The 9,730-nt window shown below is 45.9% G+C and overlaps 1 protein-coding gene and 1 non-coding gene across 3 annotated transcripts in view; both read right to left on the reverse strand.

The window, feature by feature from the left end:
* Positions 1-7,229, reverse strand: part of SAR1B (secretion associated Ras related GTPase 1B) — a 30,987-nt gene extending 23,758 nt beyond the window's left edge. The window contains exon 1 of one of the 2 annotated variants that reach the window (XM_078004211.1): positions 7,132-7,229. The gene's annotated coding sequence lies outside the window, so the exon portion shown is untranslated. 2 annotated transcript variants of the gene reach the window in all.
* Positions 7,230-9,275: 2,046 nt separating this feature from the next.
* On the reverse strand, positions 9,276-9,377 carry LOC114679080 (U6 spliceosomal RNA). The gene has a single exon (XR_003730767.1). It is a non-coding gene; the product is annotated as a U6 spliceosomal RNA (small nuclear RNA).
* Between the last annotated feature and the right edge of the window lie 353 nt (positions 9,378-9,730).

A 9,730-nucleotide genomic window follows, 5' to 3' on the forward strand; every position in this document is an offset into this window, starting at 1 on the left:
TCGATCTCGGCTCACTGCAACCTTCTCCTCCCAGGTTCAAGCAATCCTTCTGCCTCAGCCTCTCGAGTAGCTGGGATTACAGGCAGGCACCACTACACCTGACTAATTTTTATATTTTTTGTAGAGACTGGGTTTCACCATATTGGCCAGGCTGGTCTCGAACTCCTGACCTCAAGTGATCCACCTGCCTCGGCCTCTAAAAGTGCTGGGATTACAGGCGTGAGCCACTGCACCAGGCCTGGAAGTGAAATTTTCTTCTCAAAGAGAGTGAGGCTTGAGTATGATGATAAACTGAAGAGAAGGAGCTAGTGGAATAGAAGAAGTTATAGGGAAGGAAGGAACTAACCAAAAGCGACAAAGTCCCAAGAGGAGCTTGGACTGAGAGCATATCTCTCTGTCTAAGATTAGAAGGAAAGATGGCCAGAAAATTTGTGGAGGTGGTGAGAATCTGACTCCAAAAGTGAAGGGGTATAGAGAATTTTTGAGGAGCAGAGCAAGCATTACAATAGCTACTGTGGGGAATGAATCAAGTTAAGAGTGCCAAAAAAAGCCAAGGACTCAGTTGGAATTGAAACTCAGGCATTCACAGCAGTGCCAATCTGCTGCTTTACAACCTTCCACCCTCCACTAGCAGTGCTCAACATGGAGTGACTAGAGATTAGAATATCCAGGATAGAAATGAAAAAGGACAAGGGGAACAGGATTTTGAGAGTACTAGTGAGAGGGGCTGTAGGGATCTGATCAGAAGTTCAAGTTGAGTGGACAAAGGTAAAGAAAGGTAGTATACAGACATGGGGCGGTGATCAAAGGCAGGCTTCTCACAGAACAGAATTGGGAAAATAGGGTAGAAAAACTCTCTAAGCCAAAAACAGAAAAGGGTGAGAGAGGTGAAAGGTGGGCCAGAATTGTGCCAGCAAAGTGGAAGAGAATATAGGGGGTTCAAGAATTCAAGAGAAGTTCAGGGTTGGGTGGTGGCAAACTCCAAGGCCTCGTTCTGGCATGGACAGATAAAAAAAAAATGAAGGTGAAAGATACTGGAAGCCAGGCTAGAGGGTACACTGTCCACATTGACAGGCAGTGTAATCACCTGGAAGACTGGAGGGTACTGATACAGACTGTGAATCAAGTGGCAAAGTCCTCATTGAAGATGATTGTTGGTAAGTGAGAGCTAAGAAATGGTGAAAAGCCTGGGAAGAAAAAGGATTTTTGCATAAGAATGGTACCAATTTGCTGTTGTAAAATTTGTCCCAAGAGAGATAATCTAATAAGACACAGACAAACTCTGCTTTAGAAGATAATAATATATATATTTCTTTAAAATTGTGGTTTCGGCCAGGCACAGTGGCTCACACCTGTAATCCCAGCACTTTGGGAGGCCGAGGTGGGTGGATCACCTGAGGTCAGGAGTTCCAGACCAGCCTGGCCAACGTGGCAAAAACCCCATCTCTACTAAAAATACAAAAATTAGCTGGGTGTTGTGGCGCACGCCTGTAATCCCAGCTAACCAGGAGGCTGAGGCAGGGGAATCACTTGAACCTAGGAGGTGGAGGTTGCAGTGAGCCGAGATCGAGCCACTGCACCCCAGCCTGGACGATAGAGCAAGACTCTGCCTCAAAAAAAAAAAAAAAAATTGTGCTTTCTAGGAATGTTAAAACAAACTAGGAGTAACTAGAAACAGAATTAACTATTTTTTGTTGTTGTTGTTTTAAGTAGAAGTAAAAATGCCCAACTAAGAATAAAAGTTACTTAGCTGCAAACAGATACCTGAGCCCAGAAAACAGGTTACACAACACCATGAACACACTATTAAGACATGTGAAGAGCAAAGGTCAAGAACAAGGAAACATACACACGTCAGCAGATTTATTTATTGCACCAATACCAAACAGGAAAAGTCTCTATGCAGATTAGAAAAGTGATCTACTCAAGTAACATGAAAATCAGTGCAAAGGATGTAATGGAACAGAATCTCAGATTACAAGTAACTTCTTAAAGCCTTGTTCCATTAAACTTATATGGATGGCTCATTTAAATGAAATATCCTGGATACATAAATCCATAGAGTAAGTATATTAGTGGTTGTCAGACTGAAGGAAGGAAAAATGGGGAATGATTGCTAATGGGTACTGGGTTTCTTTTTGGGATGATCACATGTTCTGGAATTAGATAGTGGCTATGTTTACACAACATTGCGACTATACTAAAAACACTTAATTGTACAATTTTGAAAGGTCGATTTTATGGTTTATCAACTATATCTCTTTTTTTTTTGAGACGGAGTCTCGCTCTGTCGCCCAGGCTGGAGTGCAGTGGCCTGATCTCAGCTCACTGCAAGCTCCGCCTCCCGGGTTCACGCCATTCTCCTGCCTCAGCCTCCCGAGTAGGTGGGACCACAGGCGCCCGCCAGCTCGCCCGGCTAGTTTTTTGTATTTTTTAGTAGAGACGGGGTTTCACTGTGTTAGCCAGGATGGTCTCGATCTCCTGACTTTGTGATCCACCCGTCTCAGCCTCCCAAAGTGCTGGGATTACAGGCTTGAGCCACCGCGCCCGGCCCTATCAACTATATCTCAAAAAAGCTATTACAGAAAAAAATTTTAAAGCAAATTTTAAAAAGCTTATATGGCATTTAATATTTAAAACTGATTTACATGAATAATTACACGAAACCATTTACTTCTTTTTTTTTTTTGTTTGAGACGGAGTTTCGCTGTCGCCCAGGATGGAGTGCACTGGCGTGATCTCTGCTCACTGCAAGCTCCGCCTCCTGGGTTCACACCATTCTCCTGCCTCAGCATCCCGAGTAGCTGGGACTACAGGGACCTGCCACCACGCCTGGCTAATTTTTTGTATTTTTAGTAGAGACAGGGTTTCACCATGTTAGCCAGGATGGTCTTGATCTCCTGACCTAGTGATCCGCCCTCCTCGGCCTCCTAAAGTGCTGGGATTACAGGTGTGAGCCAGTGCGCCCAGCCACTTTTTATTTTTTTGACAGAATCTCCCTCTCACCCAGGCTAGAGTTCAGGAGCATGGTCTCTGCTCACTGCAGCCTCAATCTCAGAGACTCAAGCAGTCCTCCCACCTCAGCCTCCTGAGTACCTGGGACTATAGGCATACGCCACACTATGCCTGGCTCATTTACTTTTTAAAACCACATATTAATGGCCAGGCACAGTGGCTCACGCCTGTAATCCCAGCACTTTGGGAGGCCGAGGCGGGCAGATCACCTGAGTTCAGGAGTTTGAGACCAGCCTGATCAACATGGAGAAAACCTGTCTCTACTAAAAAAACAGAAATTAGCGTGGTGTGGTGGCGTATGCCTGTAATCCCAGCTACTCAGGAGGCTGAGGCAGGAGAATCGCTTGAACCTGGGAGGCAGAGATTGCAGTGAGCCAAGATCATGCCACTGCACTCCAGCTGGGGTGACAGAGCGAGACTGCGTCTCAATAAATAAATAAATAAATAAATAAATATTTAGTTCGTGACCAGCTTTGGCAACATGGAAAAACCACATTTCTATAAAAAATACAAAAATTAACCAGATGTGATAGCATGCACTTGGTGACAGTGAGACCCTGTCTCAAAAAAAATAAAAAATAAAAAATACACATTAGTTCTAAGGGTCCTGTGGGAAAAAAAAAAAAAAAAAAAAAAACGCATAAGATGACAAAATACAAATACCCAAAAAGTACTGCTGGGAGAAAATAAGGGACAAAACAGTCTAAAGAGGCAAATATGACATTGGAGTATGACTGTAGAATCAATGCACTAATAACTTTGGGATGCAAAGCATGGTAATGCTGTGGTGAAATGGATGTAGTAACTGTCCTAGAACACAAATATCCAGGTTGAGCACAGTGGCTCATGTCTGTAATCCCAGCACTTTGGGAGGCCAAGGCAAGAGGATCACCTGAGACCAGGAGTTACAGACCAGCCTGAGCAACATAACAAGATCCCATCTCTAAATTAAAAAAAAAATTTTTTTTTGAGACAGAGTCTCACTCTGTCACCCAGGCTGGAGTGCAGTGGCACAATCTCGGCTCACTGCAACCTCCGCCTCCTGGGTTCAAGCAATTCTCTGCCTCAGCCTCCCAAGTAACAGGGATTATAGGCGCCCACCACCATGCCTGGCTAATTTTTTTGTATTTTTAGTAGGAACGAGGTTTCACCATCTTGGCAGGCTGGTCTTGAACTCCTGACCTCGAGATCCACCCGCCTCGGCATCTCAAAGTGCTGGGATTACAGATGTGAGCCACCATGCCTGGTACAAAAAAATTTTTAAATTACTTGGGTATGGTAGCAAGAAACTGCAGTCCCAGCTACTCAGGAGGCTGAGGCTGGAGGATTGCTTGAGCCCCAAAATTCAAGCAGTGAGCTATGATCACACCACTGCATTCCAAACTGGGCAACAAAGTGAGACCCTGTCTTTTTTTAAAAAAAAAAAAAGGATGAACTGGGCATGATGGCTCACGTCTGTAATCCCAGCACTTTGGGAGGCTGAGGTGGGGGATCACTTGAACACAGGCGTTTGAGACCAGCCTGGGCAACATGGGAAGACCCCGTCTCTACAAAAAAAAAAAAAAAAATTCCAAAAATAGGCCAGGTGTGGTGGCTTACGCCTGTAATCCCAGCACTTTGGGAGGCCGAGGCGGGCAGATCATAAGGTCAGGAGTTCAAGATCAGCCTGACCAACATGGTGAAACACCATCTCTACTAAAAATACAAAAATTAACTGGGCATGGTGGCGTGCACCTGTAATCCCAGCTACTCAGGAGGCTGAGGCAGGAGAACCGCTTGAACCCAGGAGGCGGAGGTTGTAGTGAGCCAAGATCATGCCACTGCACTCCAGCCTGGACAACAAGAGCGAAACTCCATCTCAAAAAAAAAAAAAAGTGTAGAAATATACCTATAGGAGGACATGATGGCTCATGCCTGTAATCCAAGAACTTTGGGAGGCCAAGCCGGAAGGATCACTTTAGGTCAAGAGTTCAAGACCAGCTTGGCCAACATGGTGAAACCCCATCTCTACTAAAAATACAAAAATTAGCAGGGTGTGGTGGTGCACGCCTGTAATCCTAGCTACTTGAGAGGCTGAGGCAGGAGAATCACTTGAAGCCTGGAGGTGGAGGTTGCAGTGAGCCTGGAACCATTGCACTCCAGCCTGGGCGATAGAGCAAGACTCCGTGTCAAAAAAAAAAAAAGAAAAGAGATACTAATACAGCATTCTAACTTGTAAGCTTCAAATGATGTGGCAATAATTTTCATTTCTTTTGCTATTTCTTTTTTCTTTTTCTTTTTTTTTTTTTTTAGCACCAGTGTCCTTTTCTGTCAGCCAGGCTGGAATGCAGTGGCATGATCACAGGTCACAGGTCTTGACCTGGCTTCAAGCAATCCTCCCATCTCAGCAGCGAGTAGCTGGGACTACTGGCTTACTAGCCAGAGCCATGCACCCAGCAATTTTTTTTTTTTTTTTTTTTTTTTTTTTTAGAGAGAGACTGGGTCTTGACATGTTGCCCAGGCTGATTTTCATTTCTGTTAGACTCATCTTTTTTCTTAATTCTTACTTGAATTTCCATTCCAGTATAATAATGAGAGTCAAAGGAAGGTTAAAATGTACCTTATTTAAAACTGCTAATCTTTATAATTACTGACAATGCATCTCTGATATTTCTAAAATGAAGACACCTTCCTTTTCTACAAACTCAGAAAATGCCAATGAACGATCTTAACATTTTTTAAGTTCAAAACATTTTGGTGACAGACATAAGTCTACTGAAAGGTACAATAGTAGATATTCATGTTGCTTTGCTATACTGGCACTACCATTTATTTGTCATCTGTAAAATGACAGCTAGTGCCTTACTCATAGTAGTCAATAAATGTTCCTTTTCTTTCCTTCTTTCATTGTTTCAATGCGACTTACTCTTCACTGATATTTTAACACAGAATATAGGATGTCTTCAAAGATACTTGGTAATATAGAGGCTGATGTAAGAACACACAAATAAATAATAGTAGGTTTAATTTTTCAAGTTAAAAGGACTTCTTCACCTCATTTTGTCCAATGTACCAAACACCTTAAATTGCTGACGAATTTGGTTCTTTCAGCTAACAATGTCAAAGTTTTAGCTGTTTTAAAACAAATTTTTATCTTGGAAAAGTTTCAACACCTTAAAAATCAGTACAGTGGCCCAGTGAGGCGGCTCATGCCTTTAATCCCAGCACTTTGGGACGCGGAGGCGAATAGATCACCTGAGGTCAGGAGTTGGAGACCAGACTGGCTAACATGGCGAAATCCCATCTCTACTAAAAATAGAAAAATTAGGCCGGATGCGGTGGCTCACCCCTATAATCCCAGCACTTTGGGAGGCCGAGGCGGGCGGATCACGAGGTCAGGAGATCGAGACCATCCTGACTAACATGGTGAAACCCCATCTCCACTAAAAAATACAAAAAAATTCGCCTGGCATGATGGCGGGCGCCTGTAGTCCCAGCTACTCGGGAGGCTGAGGCAGGAGAATCGCTTGAACCCAGGAGGCAGAGATTTCAGTAAGCAAAGATCGTGCCACTGCACTCCAGCCTGGGCGACAAGAGGGAAACTCTGTCTCAAAACAACAACAACAAAAATTTTAAAAATAAAAATAAAAATCAGTACAGTTCTCTCAAAACTGTATCTTTTTTCCACTCAACTGGAACTTTGGGCTACGGAAAACGTTAACCAGTACTAGTAAGGAAACTCAATTTGCCTCTACACTAATTGGGAGCGCTGAAAACACAAGGCCGCGTCATAGCCTCTTCAGCTGTCAGTGAGATCCGCCACCTTCACTTTACCAGCTAAGGAAACTGAGGCCGAGGGAAAGGAAGGGGCTTGCTTGCAGCCATCTCGTTCTTTCCTGAAAAGACCAGCGTCTGACAGCAGCAGTGTTCTGCCCCGAGGACTATCAGACGGCCCCGCGGAGTATGGATGAGACCTGTCCTCCCTCGTGCCGCCTAACCCGGGGTGAAAAACAGGCGCCCCTTCACGCAGTGCCACAGGCAGGGACCCAGAGCAGGTCTTGGCCCTAAAAGTGCGCCTTCTAGGGGATCCATAGCTGCTGCCCGCCGGTCCTCCCAGAAGGAGGGGCTGTCACTCACCTGCGACTGGAGAGAACGCAATCCCCTGCTTGGCGTTGGCCGTACACCAGGAGACAGAACTGCAAAGCGCGATGGCTGCCGTGGCCACAGTTCGCATCAGCCCCTTCCGGGCCGGCGGGTGCCTCACTAGCGACAGTCCGCAGGACCGCGTCGCCGAGCGCCCTAGGTTCCGCCACCTGGCAGTATTGCCGCCAATTCCCCAGCTGAGCGAGTCTGCTCGCATCCCCTAACGCCGCCCGGGTCTCCTAGCCGCCTGGTCTCCCCACACCCGCCCGCCCGAAGGGATTTTAGGGGCCTGCGTGCCTAGAAGGGAACACCCAGTGCCTCCCTAGGGGAAATTACCTTTGGCTTTTTTTTTTTTTTTTTTTTTTTTTTGAGACGTTGTCCCCCTCTGTCTCCCAGGCTGGGGTGCAATGGCGCGATCTCGGCTCATTGCAGCCTCCACCCCCTGGATTCAAGCGATTCTCCTACCTCAGCCTCCAGAGTAGCGCAAACTACAAGCACCCACCACCACTGTCTGGCAAATTTTTTTTTTTTTTTTGAAACGGAGTCTCGATTTTGTCACCCAGGCTGGAGTGCAATGGCGCGATCTCAGCTTACTGCAACCTCTGCCTCCCGGATTCAAGCGATTCTCCTACCTCAGTCTCCTGAGTAGCTGGGAGCACAGGCGCGCACCACCATGCCCGGCTAATTTTTGTATTTTTAGTAGAGACGGGGTTTCACCATGTTGGGCAGGCTGGTCTCCAACTCCTGACCTCAGGTGATCCGCCCGCCTCGGCCTCCCAAAGTGCTAGGATTACAGGCGTGAGCCACTGCGCCTGGCTACTTTTTGTATTTTTAGTAGAGACCGGGTTTCAACATGTTGGCCAGGCTGGTCTCAAACACCTTAGCATAAGTGATCCACCTGCCTCAGCCTCCCAAAGTGCTGGGATCACCACCGCGCCCTGCCTAAGATACATTTTCAAAGTACACGTGTTTATTGAATTCATTTTTTTCTTTTTATTTGTGCTTATTGAATTCACCAGTGATTTACACACTGTAGCTATGTACCAGATAAATGCTGGTTATTCAGCTTTTATTCAGCTGGTTATTCAGTTGTTTTATAGATGGTCTTGGCTGGGCACGGTGGCTCACAACTGTAATCTCAGCACTTTGGGAGGTTGAGGTAGGCGAATCACCTGAGGTTCGGAGTTCAAGACCAGCCTGGCCAACATAGTGAAACCCCATCTCTACAAAAATACAAAAATTAGCTGGGCATGATGGCAGGTGCCTGTAATGCCAGCTACTCGGGAGGCTGTGGCAGGAGAATAGCTTGAACCCAGGAGGTGGAGGTTGCAGTGAGCTGAGATCGCACCACTGCACTCCAGCCTGGGTGACAAAGCGAGACTCTGTCTCCGTCTCAAAAAATAAATAAATAAAATTAAAAATAAATTAAATAAATTAGATAGATAGATAGATAGATAGATAGATAGATAGATAGATAGATAGATAGTCTTGCTCTTTCTCCCAGGCTGGAGTCCAATAGTGCTATCATAGCTCACTGCAGCCTCAATCTCTTCAGCTCAAGGAATCCTCCCCACATAGCTGGGACCACAGGCGTGTGCCACCAGGCCCAGCTAATATTTTAAATGTTTTCTAGAGATAGGGGACTCACTATGTTGCCCAGGCTGATCTTGAACTCTTGGGCTCAAGGGATCCTCCAGCCTCTGCCTCCCAAAGTGCTGAGATTACAGAAGCGTAGCCAGATAGTCAGCATTTTTTTTTTTTTGGAGGCGGAGTCTCGCTCTGTCGCGCAGGCTGGAGTGCAGTGGTGTGAGCTTGAGCTAGGCTCACCGCACCTCCGCCTCTTGGTTTCAGGCAATTCTCCTGCCTCAACCTCCCGACTAACTAGGACTACAGTCGCACTCCACCATGCCTGGCTAATTTTTTGTATTTTAGTAGAGACAGAGTTTCATGGTTTTGCCCAGGCTGGTCACACCCGACTAGTTTTCTGCATTTTATTAGAGATGGGGTTTCACCGTGTTGCCCAGCCTGGTCTCCAATGCCTGAGCTCAGGCAATCCATCCGCCTCGGCCTCCCAAAGTGCTAGGATTATAGGTGTGAGCCACCGCGCATGGCCATAGTCAGCCTTTTTGTATGTTTATTTTACTATGGAACAGTTCATGAATTTGCCTGTCATCCTTGTGCAGGGGCCATGCTAATCTCTGTATTGTTTCAATTTTAGTATATGCGCTGCCAAAGAGAGCATACGGGTATTCAGCTTTACATAAGACTGTTTTGACATCAATGTACTTTTCTAATGGATTGGTGTTGCCTTCTTTAAATGCATCAAGAGCTGTTTAGGGATTCTCAGCAAAGCCTAGCATTGGCTCTGCTGGATCTCCTCTTTCTGCTCCAGCCTCAGGAAGTGCTTCACACCATGCGCTCTCCCTTGACACTAGGGTTTCCCTCCGCCAGAAAAGCTTCTACCCACCTCTGCATTTCACCCAGCTAACTCCTACACACTCTTCAGGTCTCAACTCTTCAGGTCTTCCTCTCATCAAGGCCTTCCTCCCAGATTTGGTTAAGTCCTCTGTCACAGATATTGAGATGCAGCAGG

The sequence above is a fragment of the Macaca mulatta genome, chromosome 6 (genome assembly GCF_049350105.2).
Source record: "Macaca mulatta isolate MMU2019108-1 chromosome 6, T2T-MMU8v2.0, whole genome shotgun sequence".
NCBI classification, from domain to species: domain Eukaryota; kingdom Metazoa; phylum Chordata; class Mammalia; order Primates; family Cercopithecidae; genus Macaca; species Macaca mulatta.